The 22,353-nt window shown below is 37.9% G+C and overlaps 1 non-coding gene across 1 annotated transcript; it reads left to right on the top strand.

Moving 5' to 3' along the window:
• The first annotated feature begins 21,985 nt into the window (after nucleotides 1-21,985).
• LOC148574543 (small nucleolar RNA R71) lies at nucleotides 21,986-22,093 on the top strand. Its single transcript, XR_015906685.1, has one exon. It is a non-coding gene; the product is annotated as a small nucleolar RNA R71 (small nucleolar RNA).
• The last annotated feature ends 260 nt before the right edge of the window (nucleotides 22,094-22,353 follow it).

Here is a 22,353-nt window from a genome sequence, read left to right on the forward strand (position 1 = left end):
AAATTCTTTGTTGATTGGTAGAAGAAGAGCAACTCTTAGAAAGCATGACTAGAGAAGAGTAGAGTGAGTTAACCTTAGACACTTGAGAGATTTGAGTGTATATACACTACCAGTGAGGGTTCAATACTTGATTCTATGTTCCCTGCTTTCATGAGCTGTCTTCTTACAAAGTCTACTTATCTTTACTGTATGATTTGAATTAGTGGAATCTAATTTATGTTTGTCATGAAAAATTTGTTTACTTTTAACCAAATAGGTAAAAACATATTAGCATGTAGTTGCATTCATATAGATAGGTTGCATTTCACACATTCTACCATTCCTCTTCACTCCTTTATAGCTTCTCTTGAGCTTAGCATGAGGATATGCTAATGTTTAAGTGTGGGGAGATTGATAAACCACTATTTTATGGTTTATCTTGTGCTAATTTGAGTGGTTTTTATCAGCTCTCTACTCACTTATTCATATAATTTGTATAAGTTTACATTTTCCTTCCTAACTTTGTGCTATGATTGAAAACATGTTTCTTTGGTCTTAATTTAGCTAAATTTAATCCTCTCTTATTATCATTCGATGCCATGATATGTGTGTTATGTGTTTTTAGAGATTACAGGGTAGGAATGGCTTAGAGGATGGAAAGGAAGCATGCAAAAGTGGAAGGAATACAAGAAACTGAAGGAATTGCTAAGCTGTCCAGCCTGACCTCTTCGCACTCAATCGACCATAACATGAGTTACAGAGGTCCAAATGAGGCGGTTCTAGTTGCATTGGAAAGCTAACATCCGGGGCTTCGCAAAGTTATATAATTTGACATAGTTGCCCCGAAGATAGGCGACGTGCACGCATGGATCACGCACATGCATGACCTGGAGAAAATTTAATCCACGCGTACGCGTGACTTTGCCGCGTGCTGGACGTATCAGAAATCACTGGGGGCGATTTCTGGGTCATTTTTAACCCAGTTTTTAGCACAGAAAATACATATTAGAAGCTATAAAGTGGGGAAATCCATTCATTCATCAATCACTCACTAAATACAGAGAATCGGAGGTTTTTAGATGTAGTTTCTAGAGAGAGAGGCTCTCTCCTCTCTCTTAGGTTTTACGATTTAGGATTTCTCTTAGTTTTAGCATTGTTTCTCCTCAATTCCAGGTTCAATGTTCCTTTAATTTAATTTCTCTTCTACTTTTATTTATTCTAGTGCTTTGATTTATCTATTTCACTTGTTAATTACTTATTTTTCCAATTTGGTTTATGAACCTTCTAATGATAGAATTGATTTCATATTTAATGCAATTTGAGGTATTTCAGATTTATGACTTTAATTTAGCTTTTTTACATTCTTATCTTGAATTGATTAATTGGTGACACTTGAGTTATTAAAGTCCATTGTTGATTGATAATTGGAATTTGCTGGTTGATTTGGATCCCTCTAAAGCTAGTCTTTCCTTGGGAGTTGACTAGGACTTGAGGAATCCCATTAATTGGTCCACTTGACTTTCCTTTATTTATAAAGGGTTAACTAAGTGGGAATGATGAACAATTCTCATCACAATTGATAAGGATAACTATGATGAGATTTCCAGTTTTCATACCTTGCTAAGAGCTTTATTAGTTATTACTTTAATTCTTGCAATTTACTTTTCCCGTTCATTATTCAAAAACCCCAAAAAGATACCGTTCCATAACCAATAATAAATCATACTTCCCTGTAATTCCTTGAGAGACGACCTGAGGTTTAAATACTTCGGTTATCAATTTTATTAGGGGTTTGTTACTTGTGACAACCAAAACTTTTGTACGAAAGAATTCTTTGCTGGTTTAGAAACTATACTTGCAACGAGAACTTAATTGTGAAAACTCTAGACCACGCGAAAGTTCCGTTCATCAGCGCCCCGGCACACTCTTACGGGATATAGTGCCTGAGCACATGGTGCACAAAATCACAATCACACTTTTGTAATTCCACACAACTAACCAGCAAGTGCACTGGGTCGTCCAAGTAATACCTTACGTGAGTAAGGGTCGATCCCACGGAGATTGTCAGCTTGAAGCAAGCTATGGTTATCTTGTAATTCATAGTCAGGATATTAGTAATGATTCTTACTTTTAATTGTATAAAGTAAAAGAACATGGAACAAATACTTGTTATGCAGTAATGGAGAACAGGTTGAGGTTTTGGAGATGCTCTGTCTTCTGAATCTCTACTTTTCTATTGTCTTCTTCTTCACGCACGCAAAGATCCTTCCATGGCAAGCTGTATGTTGGTGGATCACTGTTGTCAATGGCTACCATCCATCCTCTCATTGAAAATGGTCCAAATGCGCTGTCACCGCACGGCTAATCATCTGTTGGTTCTCACTCATGTTGGAATAGGATCCATTGATCCTTTTGCGTCTGTCACTACGCCCAGCACTCGCGAGTTTGAAGCTCGTCATAGTCATCCCATCCCAGATCCTAATTGGAATACCATAGACAAGGTTTAGACTTTCCAGATCTCAAGAATGGCCGCCAATAATTTCAGCCTATACCACGAAAGTTCTAATCTTAGATTAGAAACCCAAGAGATATGCACTCAAGCTATTGCAGATAGAACGGAGGTGGTTGTCAGGCACGTGTTCATAGTTGAGAATGATGATGAGTGTCACGAATCATCACATTCATCAGGTTGAAGTGCGAGTGAATATCTTAGAATGGAAACAAGCGTGATTGAATGGAAAACAGGAGTAATTGTATTAATTCATCGAGACATAGCAGAGCTCCTCACCCCCAACCATGGAATTTAGAGACTCATGCCGTAGAGAATACAAGTTCTGATGTAAAATGTCATAAGGTACAAAATAAATCTCTAAAATTAGTTTTTATACTAAACTAATAACCTAGGTTTACCAAAAATGGGTAAACTAAGATAGATAGTGCAAAAATCCACTTCCGAGGCCCACTTGGTGTGTGCTTGGGCTCAGCATTGTGGCTTCCATGTGTTGAGACTTTTATTGGAGTTAAACGCCAGGTTGCTGCCTGTTTCTGGCGTTTAACTCCAGTTTTTATTCCAGTTCTGGCGTTTAACGCCAGAACAGGGTAGAAAGTTGGCATTAAATGCCAGTTTGCGTGATCTCAACTTGGGCAAAGTATGGACTATTATATATTACGGAAAAGCCCAGGATGTCTACTTTCCAACGCAATTGAGAGTGCATTAATTGGGCTTCTGTAGCTCCAGAAAATCTATTTCGAGTGCAGGGAGGTCAGAATCCAACAGCATCTGCAGTCCTTTTTCAGCCTTTGAATCAGATTTTTGCTCAGGTCCCTCAATTTTAGCCAGAAAATACCTGAAATCACAGAAAAGCACACAAACTCATAGTAAAGTCCAGAAATGTGATTTTTATTTAAAAACTAATAAAAATATAATAAAAAACTAACTAAATCATACTAAAAACTACCTAAAAACAATGCCAAAAAGCGTATAAATTATCCGCTCATCACAACACCAAACTTAAATTGTTGCTTGTCTCCAAGCAACTGAAAAAAAATAGGATAAAAAGAAGAGAATATACTATAAATCCCACAATATCAATGAAGCTTAGTTCTAATTAGATGAGCGGCGCTTGTAGCTTTTTGCTTCTGAACAGTTTTGGCATCTCACTTTTTCCTTTGAAGTTCAGAATGATTGGCATCTATAGGAACTCAGAATTAAAATAGTGTTATTGATTCTCTTAGTTTAGTATGTTGATTCTTGAACACAGCTACTTTATGAGTCTTGGCCGTGGCCCTAAGCACTTTGTTTTCCAATATTACCACCGGATACATAAATGCCACAGACACATAACTGGGTGAACCTTTTCAGATTGTGACTTAGCTTTGCTGAAGTCCCCAGTTAGAGGTGTCCAGAGTTCTTAAGTACACTCTTTTTGCTTTGGATCACGACTTTAACCACCCAGTCTCAAGCTTTTCACTTGTACCTTCATGCCACAAGCACATGGTTAGGGACAACTTGATTTAGCCGCTTAGGCCTGGATTTTATTTCCTTGGGCCCTCCTATCCATTAATGGCCAAAGCCTTGGATCCTTTTTACCCTTGCCTTTTTGTTTTAAGGGCTATTGGCTTTTTCTGCTTGCTTTTTCTTTTTTTTTTTTTTAATTTTCGCCACTCTTTTTTTTCGCAAGCTTTGTCATTCTTTCAAGAGCCAACAAATTTAACATTCATAAACTCCACTATCAAAAATATGCACTGTTCAAGCATTCATTCAGAAAACAAAAAGTATTGCCACCACATCAATATAATTAAACTAATTTTAAGATAAAAATTGAAATTCATGTACTTCTTGTTCTTTTGTAATTAGGAACATTTTTCATTTAAGAAAGGTGAAGAATTTATGGGACATTCATAACTTTAAGGCATAGACACTAGACACTAATGATCATGTAGTAAAGATACAAAACATACTCAAACATAAAGCTTAAAACCGAAAACAGAAAAACAAATAGACAAGGAGATTAAGGAACGGGTCCACCTTAGTGAGGGTGGCGTCTTCTTCCTCTTGAAGAACCAATGGTGCTCTTGAGCTCCTCTATGTCTCTTCCTTGCCTTTGTTGCTCCTCCCTCATGGCTCTTTGACCTGCAGTCAAATGCTCTACCACTGAACTATGGACCCTTGAGATGAACCTCTCCATCTCTCATGACTCAGGGGTGGAAGCAACTGTCTTCCTTTTCTTCTTTCTAGAGGTTTCTCCGGCCTTAGGTGCCATAAATGGTTATGGAAAAACAAAAAGCAACACTTTTTTTCCACACCAAACTTAAAAGGTTTGCTCGTCCTCGAACAAAAGAAGAAAGAAGGGAGTAGAAGGGGAAGTGGAGGAAATGGAGGTGTGTGAATGGGTGGGTTTGGGAGGGGAATGGTTTGAATTTGAATGGTGAGGTAGGTGGGGATCCTGGGGAAGAGAGAATGAGTTGAGGTTGGTGGGGATCCTGTGGGGTCCACAAATCCTGAGGGGTCAAGGACTTCTCATCCCTGCTCCATTTAGGCGTGCAAAACGCCCTTAGAGTACAATTCTGGCGTTAAATGCCAGGTTGCAGCCTATTTCTGGCATTTAACGCCAACTTTTCTTCTCTTTCTGGCGTTTAACGCCAACTTGGTGCTCTGTTTTGGCGTTAAACGCCAGCTTGTTGCTTTTTTCTGGCGTTGAACACATAGAATGGTGCCAGACTGGGAGTTTAACGCCCATTCTGCTACTCTTACTGGCGTTTAAACGCTAGTAAGTCTGTCCTCCAGGATGTGCTATTTTTGGTGCTATTTTTGATTCTGCTTTAATTCTGCAGCTGTTTTTATGACTCCACATGATCATCAACCTAATGAAAACATAAAATAACAATGGAAAATAAAATGAAAAAGTAATTAACATAGATAAATAAGATTGGGTTGCCTCCCAATAAGTGCTTTTTTACTGTCAATAGCTTGACATTACTGAGCCTTATAGTTTGCAATGTCTGCAAACCACGGAGCTTCCTGAAATAGCAAACAATTGCTCATCCGGAAAGGTTTCAGAGATCTCAGTAAGAGGGAGGGACGCTCCTGCTACTGGTTCTATCCAGGACAGGTGATCAGCTACTTGATTCTTTGTCCATTTTCTGTCTCTTATTTCTATATCAAACTCTTGCAGAAGCAACACCCATGTTATGAGTCTAGGTTTTGAATCCTGCTTTGTGAGGAGATATTTTAGAGCAGCATGGTCAGTGTACACAATCACTTTTGATCCCACTAAATAAGATCTGAACTTGTCAATGGCATAAACCACTGGAAGCAACTCCTTTTCTGTGGTTGTGTACTTCTTCTGTGTGTCATTCAAAACACGGCTAGCATAGTAAATAATGTGCAGAAGCTTGTTATGCTTCTGTCCCAATACTGCACCAATGGCATGGTCACTGGCATCACACATTAGTTCGAATGGTAATGTCCAGTCTGATGCAGAAATGACTGGTGCTATGACCAGCTTAGCTTTCATAGTCTCAAACGCCTGCAGACACTCTGTGTCAAAGACAAATGGTATGTCAGCAGCTAGCAGATTGCTCAGAGGTTTTGCAATTTTTAAAAAATCCTTTATAAACCTCCTATAGAATCCTGCATGCCCCAGAAAGCTTCTGATTGCCTTAACATTGGCAGGTAGTGGTAATTTTTCAATTACCTCTATCTTAGCTTGATCCACCTCTATTCCCTTGTTCGAAATTTTGTGTCCAAGGACAATTTCTTCAGTCACCATAAAGTGACATTTCTCCCAGTTTAAAACTAGGTTAGTCTCTTGGCACCTTTTCAGAACAAGTGCTAGATGGTCAAGACAGGAGCTGAATGAGTCTCCAAATACTGAGAAGTCATCCATGAAGACTTCCAGAAATTTCTCTACCATATCAGAGAAGATGGAGAGCATGCACCTCTGAAAGGTTGCAGGTGCATTGCACAGACCAAATGGCATCCTTCTGTAGGCAAACACTCCAGATGGACATGCGAATGCTGTTTTCTCTTGGTCCTGAGGATCTACTGCAATTTGGTTGTAACCTGAATAGCCATCCAAAAAGCAGTAGTATTCATGGCCTGCTAGTCTCTCTAGCATCTGGTCTATGAATGGTAAAGGAAAATGATCCTTCCTGGTGGCTGTATTGAGCCTTCTGTAGTCAATACACATACGCCACCTTGTAACTGTTCTTGTAGGAACCAATTCATTTTTTTCATTATGAACCACTGTCATTCCTCCCTTCTTAGGGACAACATAGACAGGGCTCACCCAGGGGCTATCAGAAATAGGATAAATAATCCCAGCCTCTAGTAACTTAGTGACCTCTTTCTGCACCACCTCCTTCATGGCGGGATTTAGCCGCCTCTGTGGTTGAACCACTGGCTTAGCATTATCCTCCAATAGGATCTTGTGCATGCATCTGGCTAGACTAATGCCCTTAAGATCACTTATGGACCACCCAAGAGCTGTCTTGTGTGTCCTTAGCACCTGAATTAGTGCATTCTCATTCCGTGGCTCTAAAGCAGAGCTTATGAACACGGGAAAAATGTCATTTTCTCCCAGAAATGCATATTTTAGGGATGGTAGTAGTGGTTTGAGCTCGCGTTTAGGAGGCTTCTCCTCTTCCTGAGGAGTCTTCAGAGGTTCTTCTATTTTCTCTGGTTCCTCCATATCAGGCTGAACATCTTTAAAAATGTCCTCTAGCTCTGATTCGAGACTCTCAGTCATATTAACCTCTTCCACCAGAGAGTCAATAATATCAACGCTCATGTAGTCGTTTGGGGTTTCTGGATGCTGCATAGCTTTGACAACATTCAACTTAAACTCATCCTTATTGACTCTCAGGGTTAATTTTCCTTTTTGGATGTCAATGAGGGTTCGTCCAGTTGCTAGGAAAGGTCTTCCTAGAATGAGAGTTACACTCTTGTGCTCCTCTATTTCCATCACTACAAAGTCAGTGGGAAAGGCAAATGGCCCAACCTTGACAATCATGTCCTCAATTACGCCTGATGGATATTTAATGGAGCCATCAGCAAGTTGGAGGCATATTCGGGTTGGTTTGACTTCTTCAGTCAAGCCAAGCTTTCTGATATTAGATGCAGGTATTAGGTTGATACTTGCCCCAAGATCACATAAAGCTTTCTTGGTACAAGTACCCTCTAATGTGCATGGTATCATAAAGCTTCCAGGATTTTTAAGCTTCTCTGGTAAGCTCTTTAAAATGACTGCACTGCATTCTTCAGTGAGAAAAACTTTTTCAGTTTCTCTCCAATCCTTCTTATGACTTAAGATCTCTTTCATGAACTTAGCATAAGAGGGTATTTGCTCAAGTACCTCTGCAAACAGAATCTTTATTTCAAGAGTCCTGAGATAGTCTGCAAAGCGGGCAAATTTTTTATCCTATTCCGCTTGGCGGAGTTTCTGAGGATAAGGCATCTTGGCTTTATATTCTTCAACCTTAGTTGCTGCAGGTTTATTTCCTATAGAAGTGGTTGGAGAGGCCTGCCTAAGGGGGTTGTTATCAGCACTTGCAGGTGTCTGATCCCCCATTGGCGTTTGAACACCAGAATTGGGTGCTGTGTGGGCGTTTACTGCCAGATTACCACCCTTTTCTGGCGTTTGGACGCCAGACTTGGCTATCCATTGGGTGTTCAACACCAATTTCTTACTCTTTTCTGGCGTTTGAATGCCAAAATCCTTCCTCTCTGGGCTCTTACTGTCCTCAGCGGGATTTTGGGCAGTGGTTTGGTCATCCTCTGTCAGCTGTTCCTTTCTTGGCTTTCTGCTGCCTTGAGTTAAAACATTCAATGTCTTTCCACTCCTTAAATGAACAGCTTGGCACTCTTCTGTTATCTGTTTAGATAACTGCTTTCTTGTCTGATTCAATTATGCTTTCATATTCTTGTTATCCTTTTCAGTGTCTTGTAGAATCTCTTTAAATTCTGCTAACTGTTTTGTTATAAAAAGCAATTGCTGATTAAGTTCAGCAACTTGTTCTTGAGGACTAAGTTCAGTGGATACTGCTTTAGCCTCTTCTTTCAGTGAAGACTCACTGCTTAAGTACAGATGCTGATTTCTAGCAACTGTATCAATGAGCTCTTGAGCCTCTTCAATTGTCTTTCTCATATGTATAGATCCACCAGCTGAGTGATCTAGAGATATTTGAGCTTTTTCTGTAAGCCCATAATAGAAGATGTCTAACTATACCCACTCTGAAAACATTTCAGAGGGACATTTCCTTAGCATTCCTCTGTACCTCTCCCAGGCATTATAAAAGGATTCATCATCCTCTTGTTTGAAGCCTTGGATGTCCAACCTTAGCTGTGTCATCCTTTTTGGAGGGAAATATTGATTCAGAAATTTGTCTGATAACTATTTCCATGCTTTTATGCTTGCTGTGGGTTGGTTATTTAACCACCTTTTAGCTTGATCTTTTACAGCAAATGGAAACAGTAGTAATCTGTAGACATCCTGATCCACTTCTTTATCACGTACTGTGTCAGCAATTTGTAAAAATTGTGGCAGAAACTCAGTAGGTTCTTCCTATGGAAGACCAGAATACTGGCAATTTTACTGCACCATGATAATGAGATGAGGATTTAGCTCAAAACTGCTTGCTCTGATGGGAGGTATACAGATGCTACTCCCATATGCAGCAGTAATGGGGTTAGCATATGACCCCAGAGTCCTTCTGGACTTTTCATTTCCACTTTGGTCCATGATCGAAAAAAAAGAGGAAATTGATGTGAATTGCAAATAAAATATATTTTTATTTTATTTAATTAAAAGCAACCGAATTAAATAAAATAAAATAAATAGAAAATAAAATAAAAGTTTCGAAAACTAAAATAATTGATTAATTAAGAAAATTTGAAAAACCTTGGATATGATTTTTGAAAGATTTGAATTTTGAAATTCCAAAACTAAGATAAGATAAAATAAGAAGTTTTAAAACAAAAATCTGAAAATTTTTTTTAAAGGCAGAATTCGAAAATCAATTAAAATAAAGAGAGAAGATATTTTTGAATTTAATGAAGAAAGAGAAAAACAGTAAAGTGACACCAAACTTAGAATTTTTAGATCAAAATAAGGAAAACAAACAAGGAAGCTTTGAATATCAAAATGAACACTAAGAGCAACTTTTGAAAAATTTTTAAGAAAACAGAAAAACAAAAGACACCAAACTTAAAAAATTTTTATATTCTGAGCACTGATAATTCGAAAAAAAATGAGAGGAAAATAAGAATATGTAATTGACACCAAACTTAAAATATGAAACTAGACTCAAATAGAAGACTAAATTATAAAGTTATTGGTTTTGAAAATTTTTGAAAATAATTAAGAAAAATAAAATAAGGATTTTAAGAATTTTAACCAAAAACAATAATAGAAGACTCTAAACCAAAAAGAAAAATTTTTCCTAATCTAAGCAACAAAATAAACCGTCAGTTGTCGAAACTCGAACAATCCCTGGTAACGGCGCCAAAAACTTGGTGCACGAAATCACAATCACACTTTTGCAATTCCGCACAACTAACCAGCAAGTGCACTGGGTCGTCCAAGTAATACCTTACGTGAGTAAGGGTCGATCCCACAGAGATTGTCGGCTTGAAGCAAGCTATGGTTATCTTGTAATTCTTAGTTAGGATATCAGTAATAATTTTTAGTTTTAATTGTAAAAGTAAAAGAACATGAAATAAATACTTGTTATGCAGTAATGGAGAACAGGTTGAGGTTTTGGAGATGCTCTGTCTTCTGAATCTCTGCTTTCCTACTGTCTTCTTCTTCACGCACACAAAGCTCCTTCCATGGCAAGCTGTATGTTGGTGAATCACTGTTGTCAATGGCTACCATCCGTCCTCTCAGTGAAAATGGTCCAAATGCGCTGTCACCGCATGGCTAATCATCTGTTGGTTCTCACTCATGTTGGAATAGGATCCATTGATCCTTTTGCGTCTGTCACTACGCCCAGCACTTGCGAGTTTGAAGCTCGTCACAGTCATTCCATCCCAGATCCTACTCGGAATACCATAGACAAGGTTTAGAATTTCCAGATCTCAAGAATGGTCGCCAATAATTCTAGCCTATACCACGAAGGTTCTAATCTTAGATTAGAAAACCAAGAGATATGCACTCAAGCTATTGCAGATAGAACGGAGGTGGTTGTCAGGCACGTGTTCATAGGTGAGAATGATGATGAGTGTCATGGATCATCACATTCATCCGGTTGAAGTGCGAATGAATATCTTAGAATAGAAACAAGCGTGATTGAATGGAAAGTAGGAGTAATTGCATTAATTCATCGAGACACAGCAGAGCTCCTCACCCCCAACCATGGAGTTTAGAGACTCAGGCCGTAGAGAATACAAGTTCTGATGTAAAATGTCATAAGGTACAAAATAAATCTCTAAAAGTAGTTTTTATACTAAACTAATAACCTAGGTTTACAGAAAATGGGTAAACTAAGATAGATAGTGCAGAAATCCACTTTCGGGGTCCACTTGGTGTGTGCTTGGGCTGAGTATTGAGGCTTCCATGTGTAGAGACTTTTCTTGGAGTTAAACGCCAGGTTGCTGCAGTCCTTTTTCAGCCTCTGAATCAGATTTTTGCTCAGGTCCCTCAATTTCAGCTAGAAAATACTTGAAATCACAGAAAAAACACACAAACTCATATTAAAGTCCAGAAATATGAATTTTGAATAAAAACTAATAAAAATACAATAAAAAGTGAAAAAAATATACTAAAAACTACCTAAAAACAATGCCAAAAAGCGTATAAATTATCCGCTCATCAGCACACTCTTGTAACCAGAAAGGATGCGAGCGAGAAGCACTGCCTCAGACCTCACATCTCAACATAAGCGGGATTAACCACTGTCCTTACACCGACATCGCAACCTCGACAAGCGGGATTAACCACTATCCTTGCTAAGCTCATAGCGACTTACCAATCATAGCATAACAGAATATGTATCCAGTTCAGTGATCACTTCTCATATATCGCAAGTTTATTAACTTTTATTTCATTAGTTTCAACAACCTCAATCTTCCATTTTTCCCAATTCATTATCAATACAACATCCACCAATTCACTCTAGTTATTCCATCCACAGTACTTTTCAAACTTAAGCCACTGTCTTTAAAAATCATAAAAAATGTCTCTTTAAATTATCCTAGTACATTATCACTCGTCCCAAAGCTTAGACACTGGTTAGAGATTCTTAAACAGGGGTTATAGAGGTAAAAAATGGAATGGATAAGCAAAAATAGTTAAAATAAACATTTTCAGCAAAACATGATACTCGTGCGCACACATGCCTCGTGCATATGCGCGAGTCCCTTTCTGTGTGTGCACATGATGTGCGCATAAAAAATGTTTGATTCCGAAAATGCAAGTCGTGCATATGCATGGGTACCCATGACGTTGCTTTTGTGCATACACATGGTATACGCACAACACTCGCACAAGCCTCTTTCATTCCTGTAATGCCCATCATGCATACACATGGCCTCAAAATTCTGCAACTTCTGCATAATTCAGTTTTTAACCCTAAACTTCAAATGCACATAACTTTTTTGTTAAAAATTATTTTTCATCCATTCTTCGAATGTTATAAATTCCACAGACCCAATTTTGATTTAAGATAAGTTTTATAAAATTTGGGGATCCGAAAACCAAGTTATGGCCCATTGAAGTTTATTAAAAAAAGTTTTTACCAAAATTTACCCAATTATCCTATTTTCCAAAACTCTCTTTCAACTTCAAAAATCCAAACTATACCAATCTGAATCCTTCTTTAACACCTAACAATTTAACCTACCAATTCATCAATCTATTCAATCTAAGCCTAATCACTCATTCCAAATCATTTCAATTCACAATTCATAATCTAACAATATTTCACCAAAATTGATTACCAACCCATATTCCCGTTTATCATCATCACAATCAATAACTATCATCAACCATCGTCAAAATCAAAATTCATCATTCAAATCCTCCACACTTATTCGGTCACGGCCTCTGGCCTAAATTTCACCAATAATCATCATCACAATCATCGTATATCACATTTCATTCTCATATCATATCCAAACTTTATTCAATTACTCATAAATCACACATATTCAATCAACTAATGCATGTCATTCAAACCTTTCTTAAGGCAACTAGCCTATATTTTGCATAACATTACATATTACCTAAAGGAAACCGAAACCATACCTTGGTCGATTTTCACACGAGCACAAAATCACCAAAATAATATCTTCCTCACAAGCCTTCAACCTTAGCCACCAAAATCAACAAGTTCCAGCCAAAATTCTCAATTCCAAGTGCACCAATTCTTCAATTCAACTCCAATCAACAAGAATTCAAGCTATATCCATACAAATTACCAAAATGAACACTAGGGCTCACAAATACATTAAACTACAAGGTTTTTGAAATGGCTCACCTCAACCAATGGTACTTGGGGCAAAATCCAATAAAAATTAAAGTTAGATGACACCTAAACAACCAAAATCACAAAATTGCCTTAATAACTAAACCCAAAAATTCAAAATCTGTTAGGATAGAAAATTGGGTAAGAAATTGAAAGTTTCTTACCACTTTGTTCGAATAAAATTGAAGAGCTTAGAGAGAGTTTCACGTGTCCATAAACAGCATGCGAATCGGAGTTCCATAGCTCAAGATATGAGTGATTAAAGAAGATGATGAATAGTAACCTCTCTTCTCTTCTCTCTTCTAACTTAGCTGCACTCTCTTCCTCTTTGGTGAATGAAATAAGCTGAAATGCTCATTAATAAAGTATATATATGTTGGACTTGGGCCCAACTTAGATCCGAGCCAACCGTTTAGTATTTTTGGTTCGTTTAGCCCAACTTTAGGCCAAAAGCTTTAAAAATTAACGCATGATTTTCAATTCTAAATATTTTTCTAAGTATTTCTGCAATTTTATTTTATCACTTGCAATACCGGACAGACTTAAATTGGTACTATCGGTTAAATTATCAGTACGCATTTTTATGTTTTTTCGCAAAAAATTACATTTTTTCACTCGAAAAAAATTCGCTAAATCCAAATCTCACCTTTAAATTTTCAAATTAAGATTCCTAAACTTTTTCAACCTATTTTGGATAATTAAATTATTATCTTATTCTAATTAATCGGTTAATAAATATTTGGTTCTTACACTGTAAGGAACGATTTGGCTAATCTATTAAGCCAAGAAATGCCCAATAAAATGGCTCTAATTAATTCACCACAACAATCTAAGGAGGAAAAAGAAAAGAAGCCAGCAAACACTTGTTCAACATTTGCAAACAACACCAAAAGAATAAATCACATCATGTGCGTGTACAAAATCTCATTAGAAGAAGATTCTAAACTCGTAGTGCAAACACAAAGAAAGCTTAATCCAATCAGTGAGTATCTATTCCTTTTTTTTCTCTATTAGAGTTATTTCTTTTAATTAATTGAAAGAAAAAGAAAAAAGTCTTTATCTTTTCTGTTCTAATTAAGTGTTCCATGTTTGCATTCTTCTTCTTTTTGCTCTTTTGCATTCTTCTTTCACATTTCTTTTTCTTGGTTCATGTTGTGTTTCAATAAAATATTTTCTTGAATAAAGTCATCACATGCACCCTTTTCAAAATGATTTTAAACTATGTTTTTAAATTCATGTTTTCTGTTTTTGATTTTTAAAACTACAAAAAGGGGGGACATATAGGAATTTTTAAAATTCAAAAATATGTTTTCACATTTTTCTTCCTTCTATTTTCTTATGTTTTCTTTCAAGATTTCTACCTATGTTTTCCCTTTTTTTTTCTTTTTTTTATCAATATTTATTTATTTTTGTTTGTTCCTCCACTGATAGTTGCATTCATCTTATCCCTTTCTTTCTCATGCACATATACTTCTTTATATGACTTACACCATTTATTGCTAAAATCCTGTCAAAATCTAAGTTTAGTGTAAGTCATTAAGTTTGGTGTTGGTAACACTATGAGCCTTTGGATAATGAAGAATAAAGAAGACAGTGATAATGAACAAGTAACTGATAAGATTAGTGTAAGAAAAATTCTATATTCTAGTGGTTAGAAAATTTTTTTTCTTCTTTTCTTTTTCTTATTTTTTTCTGTTTAGTTTTTTCTTTTCATACATGCATTTCATATTCTATTTTTCTTTTTTAAAAATAAAATCTAAAATTTGAATACTTGTTCCTCTAGCAATCACTTTATATGGGCAATATCTTAATTAATAAAAAGTTTGAATAATGAATTCAAATGGAAGTGGTGGTGCTTAAAAGAGGTGATTATATTTGATGAATTTAACATATTTGAGTCTTATAAAAAAACAAAAAGAATCTTCAAAAACAAAAATTTGAAAAAGTATTATGAGAATTCAAATCAATTCCTTGAAGCAATTCAAAAAAAATAAAAAAAGTCTCGAAAGATCAAAGAAATAAAAAAATATAAGGCTCTGAGCACCAATGATTAGGGTCCAGTTATGTGCCTGGGATGTTTCTGTTTTAAGGAAAGACTTGGGAGAGTAAATTCGAGAGGTACTTCATCACCTGATAACTTGGGCCAATTGGACCGGGATTATCAATTGAAAACCTACTTGAAAATTTGCCTTAAGACAAAACATTAAGAAGTTCAAAGAGGCTCTGGGCATCAATCTCTGGGTCAAGGTGAGTTTTGAGTAATTAGATTCGAGAGGTGCTTTATCACCCGGTAACTTGGGTCAACTGGCCGGGGATTATCGGTTAAAAGTCTATTAAGAGTTGCCTTGTGATAAAGCACTAAGAGTCAAAAGCTTCAAAGATCTTTTCCCAATTTAAAATGTTAAGTAATTGCTTCCAAGTCATATAAACCTAAAAAGAGTTCTCATATACAATTCAGACATCAGGTTTTGGAAATTCCCAAATTCCATGTATACAAAATTCATCAAGGATACGAGAAGTCGAATGTAACCAGAAGGATTATATAAATCCCACTTTGGTTTTACAAAAGTTAAATTCTCAAACCCTTCAACTATTTTTACTTAAGATAACTCTGTTTATTTTTCTTTTTGCTTGAGTACAAGTGGTGCGCAGAAATCGTGACGGTTTCATTCCTTGGTAACGGCGCTAAAAACTCAATACGCACGTTCATAATCTTAGTTCTTTGTCACAACTTCGCACAACTAACCAGCAAGTGCACTGGGTTGTCCAAGTAATAAACCTTACGTGAGTAAGGGTCGATCCCACGGAGATTGTCGGCTTGAAGCAAGCTATGGTCATCTTGCAAATCTCAGTCAGGCAGATTCATATGGTTATGGAGATTTAATAATTAAAAGATAAATAAAACATAAATTTAAAGATAGAGATACTTATGTAATTCATTGGTGAGAATTTCAAATAAGCGTATGAAGATGCTTTCGTTCCTCCTGAATCTCTGCTTTCCTGTTGTCTTCATCCAATCATTCATACTCCTTTCTATGGCAAGCTGTATGTTAGGCATCACCGTTGTCAATGGCTACATCCTGTCCTCTCAGTGAAAATGGTCCAATGCGCTGTCACTGCATGGCTAATCAACTGTCAGTTCTCGATCATACTGGAATAGGATCCATTGATCCGTTTTCGTCTGTTATTACGCCTAGCACTCGCGAGTTTGAAGCTCGTCGCAGCCACCCCTTCCCAGATCCTACTCGAAATACCACAGACAAGGTTTAGACTTTCCGGATCTCAAGAATGGCCGTCCATGGATTCTAACTTATACCACGGAGATTCTGATTAAAGAATCCCAGAGATACTCATTCAATCTAAGGTAGAAAGGAAGTGGTTGTCAGGCACGCGTTCATAGGTTGGGAATGATGATGACTGTCACGATCATGACATTCATATTGAGGTGTGAATGAATATCTTAGAATCGGAATAAGTTTGAATTGAATAGAAAAACAATAGTACTTTGTATTAATTCATGAGGAACAGTAGAGCTCCACACCTTAATCTATGGTGTGTAGAAACTCTACCATTGAAAATACATAAGTGATGAAGGTCCAGGCATGGCCGAATGGCCAGCCCCCAAACATGATCTAAAGATGAAACTAAAGATGTTCCAAAAGATGTAAATACAATAGTAAGAAGTCCTATCTATGCTAAACTAGTTACTAGGGTTTACAGAAATGAGTAAATGATGCAGAAATCCACTTTTGGGGTCCACTTGGTGTGTGCTTGGGCTGAGCATTGAGCTTTACACGTGTAGAGGCTTCTTTTGGAGTTGAACGCCAGTTTGTAACCTGTTTCTGGCATTTAACTCCACTTTGCAACCTGTTTCTGGCGTTTAACTCCAGAATGCAGCATGGAACTGGCGTTGAATTCCAGTTTGTGTCGTCTAAACTCGGGCAAAGTATGGACTATTATATATTTCTGGAAATCCTTGGATGTCTACTTTCCAACGCAATTGAGAGCGCGCCATTTGGAGTTCTGTAGCTCTAGAAAATACACTTTGAGTGCAGGGAGGTCAGAATCCAGCAGCATCTGCAGTCCTTCTTCAACCTCTGAATCTGATTTTGCTCAAGTCCCTCAATTTCAGCCAGAAAGTACCTGAAATCATAGAAAAATATACAAACTCATAGTAAAGTCCAGAAATGTGAATTTTATTTAAAAACTAATAAAAATATACTAAAAACTAACTAAATTATACTAAAAATTATGTAAAAACAATGCCAAAAAGCGTATAAATTATCCGCTCATCACAACACCAAACTTAAATTGTTGCTTGTCCCCAAGCAACTGAAAATCAAATAGGATAAAAAGAAGAGAACATACTATAAATTCCAAAATATCAATGAAACTTAGTTCCAATCAGATGAGCGGGACTTGTAGCTTTTTGCCTCTTGAATAGTTTTGGCATCTCACTTTATCCATTGAAGTTCAGAATGATTGGCATCTATAGGAACTTAGAATTCAGATAGTATTATTGATTCTCCTAGTTCAGTATGTTGATTCTTGAACACAGCTACTTTATGAGTCTTGGCCGTGGCCCTAAGCACTTTGTTTTCTAGTATTACCACCGAATACATAAATGCCACAGACATATAACTGGGTGAACCTTTTCAGATTGTGACTCAGCTTTGCTAAAGTCCCCAATTAGAGGTGTCTAGGGTTCTTAAGCACACTCTTTTTTTTTTTTGCTTTAGACCTTGACTTTAACCGCTCAGTCTCAAGTTTTCACTTGACACCTTCTCGCCACAAGCACATGGTTAGGGACAGCTTGGTTTAGCCGCTTAGGCCAGGCTTTTATTCCTTTAGGCCCTCCTATCCACTGATGCTCAAAGCCTTGGATCCTTTTTATTTACCTTGCCTTTTGGTTTTAAGGGCTATTGGCTTTTTGCTCTTGCCTTTTGGTTTAAAGAGCTTTTGGCTTTTTCTGCTTGCTTTTTCTTTTTCTTTCTTTCTTTTTTCGCTATATTTTTTTTTTTGCAAGCTTTTGTCACTGCTTTTTCTTGCTTCAAGAATCATTTTTATGATTTTTCAGATTATCAAATAACATTTCTCCTTTTTCCTTATTCTTCAAGAGCCAACATATTTAACATTCATAAACATCAAATTCAAAAGACACATGCACTGTTCAAGCATTCATTCAGAAAACAAAAAGTATTGTCACCACATCAAAATAATTAAACTAGTTTCAAGGATGAATTCGAAACCCTGTACTTCTTGTTCTTTTGTAATTAAAATATTTTTCATTTAAGAGAGGTGATGGAGTCATAGGACATTCATAGCTTTAAGACATAGACACTTAAACACTAATGATCATCTAGTAAAGACACAAACATAATTAAACATGAAGCATGGAAACCGAAAATAGAAAATAAGTAGACAAGGAGATTAAGGAATGAGTCCACCTTAGTGAGGGTGGCGTCTTCCTCTTCTTGAAGGACCAATGGTGCTTTTGAGCTCCTCTATGCCTCTTTCTTGTCTTTGTTGCTCCTCCTTCACAGCTCTTTAATCTTCTCTAATTTCATAGAGGATGATGGAATGCTCTTGGTGCTCCACCCTTAGTTGTCCCATATTGGAACTTAATTCTCCTAGGGAGGTGTTAATTTGCTCCCAATAGTTTTGTGGAGGAAAGTGCATCCCTTGAGGTATCTCAGGGTTTTCATGGTGAGGAATTTCCTCATGCTCTTGCTGAGGTCCATGATCTCTTATTTGCTCCATCCTTTTCTTAGTGATGGGCTTGTCCTCTTCAATGAGGATGTCTCCCTCTATGTCAATTCCAGCCGAATTGCAGAGGTGGCATATGAGGTGAGGAAAGGCTAACCTTGCCCAAGTGGAGGACTTGTCAGCCATCTTGTAAAGTTCTTGAGGTATAATCTCATGAACTTCCACCTCCTCTCCAATCATGATACTATGGATCATGATGGCCCGGTCTATAGTAACTTCAGACCGGTTACTAGTAGGAATGATTGAGTGTTGAATGAACTCTAGCCATCCCCTAACTACTGGTTTGAGGTCATGCCTTCTTAATTGAACCGGCTTGCCTCTTGAGTCAATTTTTTATTGAGCTCCTTCCTCACATATGTCTATGAGGACTTGGTCTAACCTTTGATCAAAGTTGACCCTTCTTGTGTAGGGGCGTGCGTTCTCTTCCATCATTGGCAAGTTGAACGCTAGCCTTACATTTTCCGGACTGAAATCTAAGTATTTCTCCCGAACCATGGTAAGCCAATGCTTTGGATTCGGGTTCACACTTTGATCATGGTTCCTAGTGATCCATGCATTTGCATAGAACTCTTGAACCATTAGGATCCCGACTTGTTGAATGGGATTGGTGAGAGCTTCCCAACCTCTTCTTTGGATCTCAAGTCGGATCTCCAGATACTCATTCTTTTTGAGCTTGAAAGGAACCTCATGGATCACTTTCTTCTTGGCCACAACTTCATAGAAGTGAACTTGATGGACCTTTGACATGAATCTCTCCATCTCCCATGACTCAGAGGTGGAAGCAATTGCCTTCCCTTTCCTCTTTCTAGAGGTTTCTCTGGCCTTAGGTGCCATAAATGGTTATGGAAAAACAAAAAGCTATACTTTTACCACACCAAACTTAAAATGTTTGCTCGTCTCTGAGCAAAAGAAGAAAGAAAGTAGAAAAAGAAGAAGAAAATAGAGGAGATGGGGGAAGAAGATGTATTCGGCCAAGGAGAAGAAGAGAGGGTTGTGTTGTGTGAAAAAGAAGAAGGAGTGAGGGGTTTATATAGGAGTGAGGGGGTGTAGGGTTTGGCCATTAGGGTTGGGTTTGGGAGGGAAATTAGTTTGAATTTTAAAGGTAGGTGGGGTTTATGGGGAAGAGAGGATGGATGTGAGTGGTGAAGAGGTGATGGGAAAGAGTGATTGAGGTGATTGGTGAAGGGTATTTGGGGAAGAGAGTTATGAAAAGGTGTGAAGAGGAGAGAAGAAAAAGTTGGGGATCCTGTGGGGTCCACAGATCAAGTGGGGTCAAGGACTTAACATCCCTGCCCCCAATTAGGCGTGTAAAACGCCTTTGCTGTGCAATCCTGGCATTTAACGCCAGACTGCTGCCTGTTTCTGGCATTAAACGCCCAAATGTAGCTTATTTCTGGCATTTAACGCCAGGCAGATGCTTGTTTCTGGTGTTAAACGCCAGCTTGGTGCCTGTTTCTGGCATTAAACGCCAGACAGATGCTTGTTTCTGGCGTTTAAATGCCAGACTGCTCTCCTTCAGGGTGTGCTGTTTTCAATGCTGTTTTTCATTCTGTTTTTGATTTTTCAGTAGTTTTTATGACTTCACATGATCATCAACCTAATAAAATACGGAATAACAAAAAGAAAATAAAATAGATATGATTAAATAACATTAGGTTGCCTCCCAACAAGTGCTTCTTTAATGTCAATAGCTTGACAGTGAGCTCTCATGGAGCCTCACAGATAATCAGAGCATGGTTGGAATATCCCAACACCAAACTTAGAGTTTGAATGTGGGGGTTCAACACCAAACTTAGAGTTTGGTTGTGGCCTCCCAACACCAAACTTAGAGTTTGACTGTGGGGGCTTTGGTTGACTCTGCAGTGAGAGAAGCTTTTCATGCTTCCTCTCCATGGTTACAGAAGGAGATCCTTGAGTTTCAAACACAAGGTTGTCCTCATTCAGTTGGAGGACCAACTCTTCTTTGTCCACATCAATCACAGCTCTTGCTGTGGCTAGGAAGGGTCTTTCAAGGATGATGGATTCATCCTCATCCTTCCCAGTGTCTAGGATTATGAAATCAGCAGGGATGTAAAGGCCTTCAACCTTCACTAACACGTCCTCTACTTGTCCATAAGCCTGTTTTCTTGAGTTGTCTGCCATCTCTAATGAGATTCTAGCAGCTTGCACCTCAAAGATCCCAAGTTTCTCCATTACAGAGAGTGGCATTAAGTTTATTCCTGACCCCAGGTCACACAGAGCCTTCTCAAAGGTCATGGTGCCTATCTTGCAGGGAATTAGGAATTTACCAGGATCCTATTTCTTTTGAGGTAATTTCTACCTATCCAATGCATTCAGTTCATTGGCGAGCAAGGGAGGTTCATCTTCCCAAGTCTCATTACCAAATAATTTGGCATTCAGCTTCATGATTGCACCAAGGTATTTAGCAACTTGCTCTTCAGTAATGTCTTCATCCTCTTCAGAGGAAGAATACTCATCAGAGCTCATGAAGGGCAGAAGGAGGTTCAATGGAATCTTTATGGTCTCTAGATGAGCCTCAGATTCCTTTGGTTCCTCAAAGGGATACTCCTTATTGGTCACTGAACGTCCCAGGAGGTCTTCCTCACTAGGATTCACGTTCTCCTCCTCCTCTTTGGGTTCGGCCACATCATGTAAGGCTATGACCTTGCACTCTCTTTTTGGATTTTCTTCTGTATTGCTTGGAAGAGTACTTAGAGGGATTTCAGTGACTCTTTTACTCAGCTGGCCCACTTGTGCCTCCAAATTCCTAATGGAGGACCTTGTTTCATTCATGAAACTCACAGTGGCCTTAGATAGATCAGAGACTATATTTGCTAAGCTAGATGGATTCTGCTCGGAATTCTCTGTCTGTTGCTGAGTAGATGATGGAAAAGGTTTGCTATTGCTAAACCTGTTTCTTCCACCATTATTAAAGCCTTGTTGAGGCTTTTGTTGATCCTTCCATGAGAAATTTGGATGATTTCTCCATGAGGGATTATAGGTGTTTCCATAGGGTTCACCCATGTAATTTAACTCTGCTATTACAAGATTCTCAGGATCATAAGCTTCTTCTTCAGAAGATGCCTCTTTAGTACTGTTGGATGATTCCTTCAGAAGTGTACATGAACTGGTTATTTGCAACCATGTCAATGAGTTCTTGAGCTTCTGCAGGCATTTTCTTTAGGTGAATGGATCCACCTGCAGAATGGTCCAATGACATCTTTGATAATTCAGACAGACCATCATAGAATATATCCAGGATGGTCTATTCTGAAAGCATGTCAGAAGGACACTTTTTGGTCAGTTCCTTGTATCTCTCCCAAGCTTCATAGACGGATTCACCTTCCTTTTGTCTGAAGGTTTGAACATCCACTCTAAGCTTCCTAAGCTTTTGAGGAGGAAAGAACTTGGCTAAGAAAGCCATGACCAGCTTATCCCAAGAGTTTAGGCTGTCTTTAGGTTGAGAGTCCAACCATATTCTAGCTCTGTCTCTTACAACAAATGGGAAAAGCATAAGCCTGTAGACCTCGGGATCAACCCCATTGGTCTTAACAGTATCACAGATCTGCAAGAATTCAGTTAAGAACTGAAAGGGATCTTCAGATGGAAGTCCATAAAACTTGCAATTCTATTGCATCAGAG

The sequence above is a fragment of the Arachis ipaensis genome, chromosome B2, assembly GCF_059453495.1.
Source record: "Arachis ipaensis isolate K30076 ecotype BB chromosome B2, ASM5945349v1, whole genome shotgun sequence".
Lineage (NCBI taxonomy): Eukaryota > Viridiplantae > Streptophyta > Magnoliopsida > Fabales > Fabaceae > Arachis > Arachis ipaensis.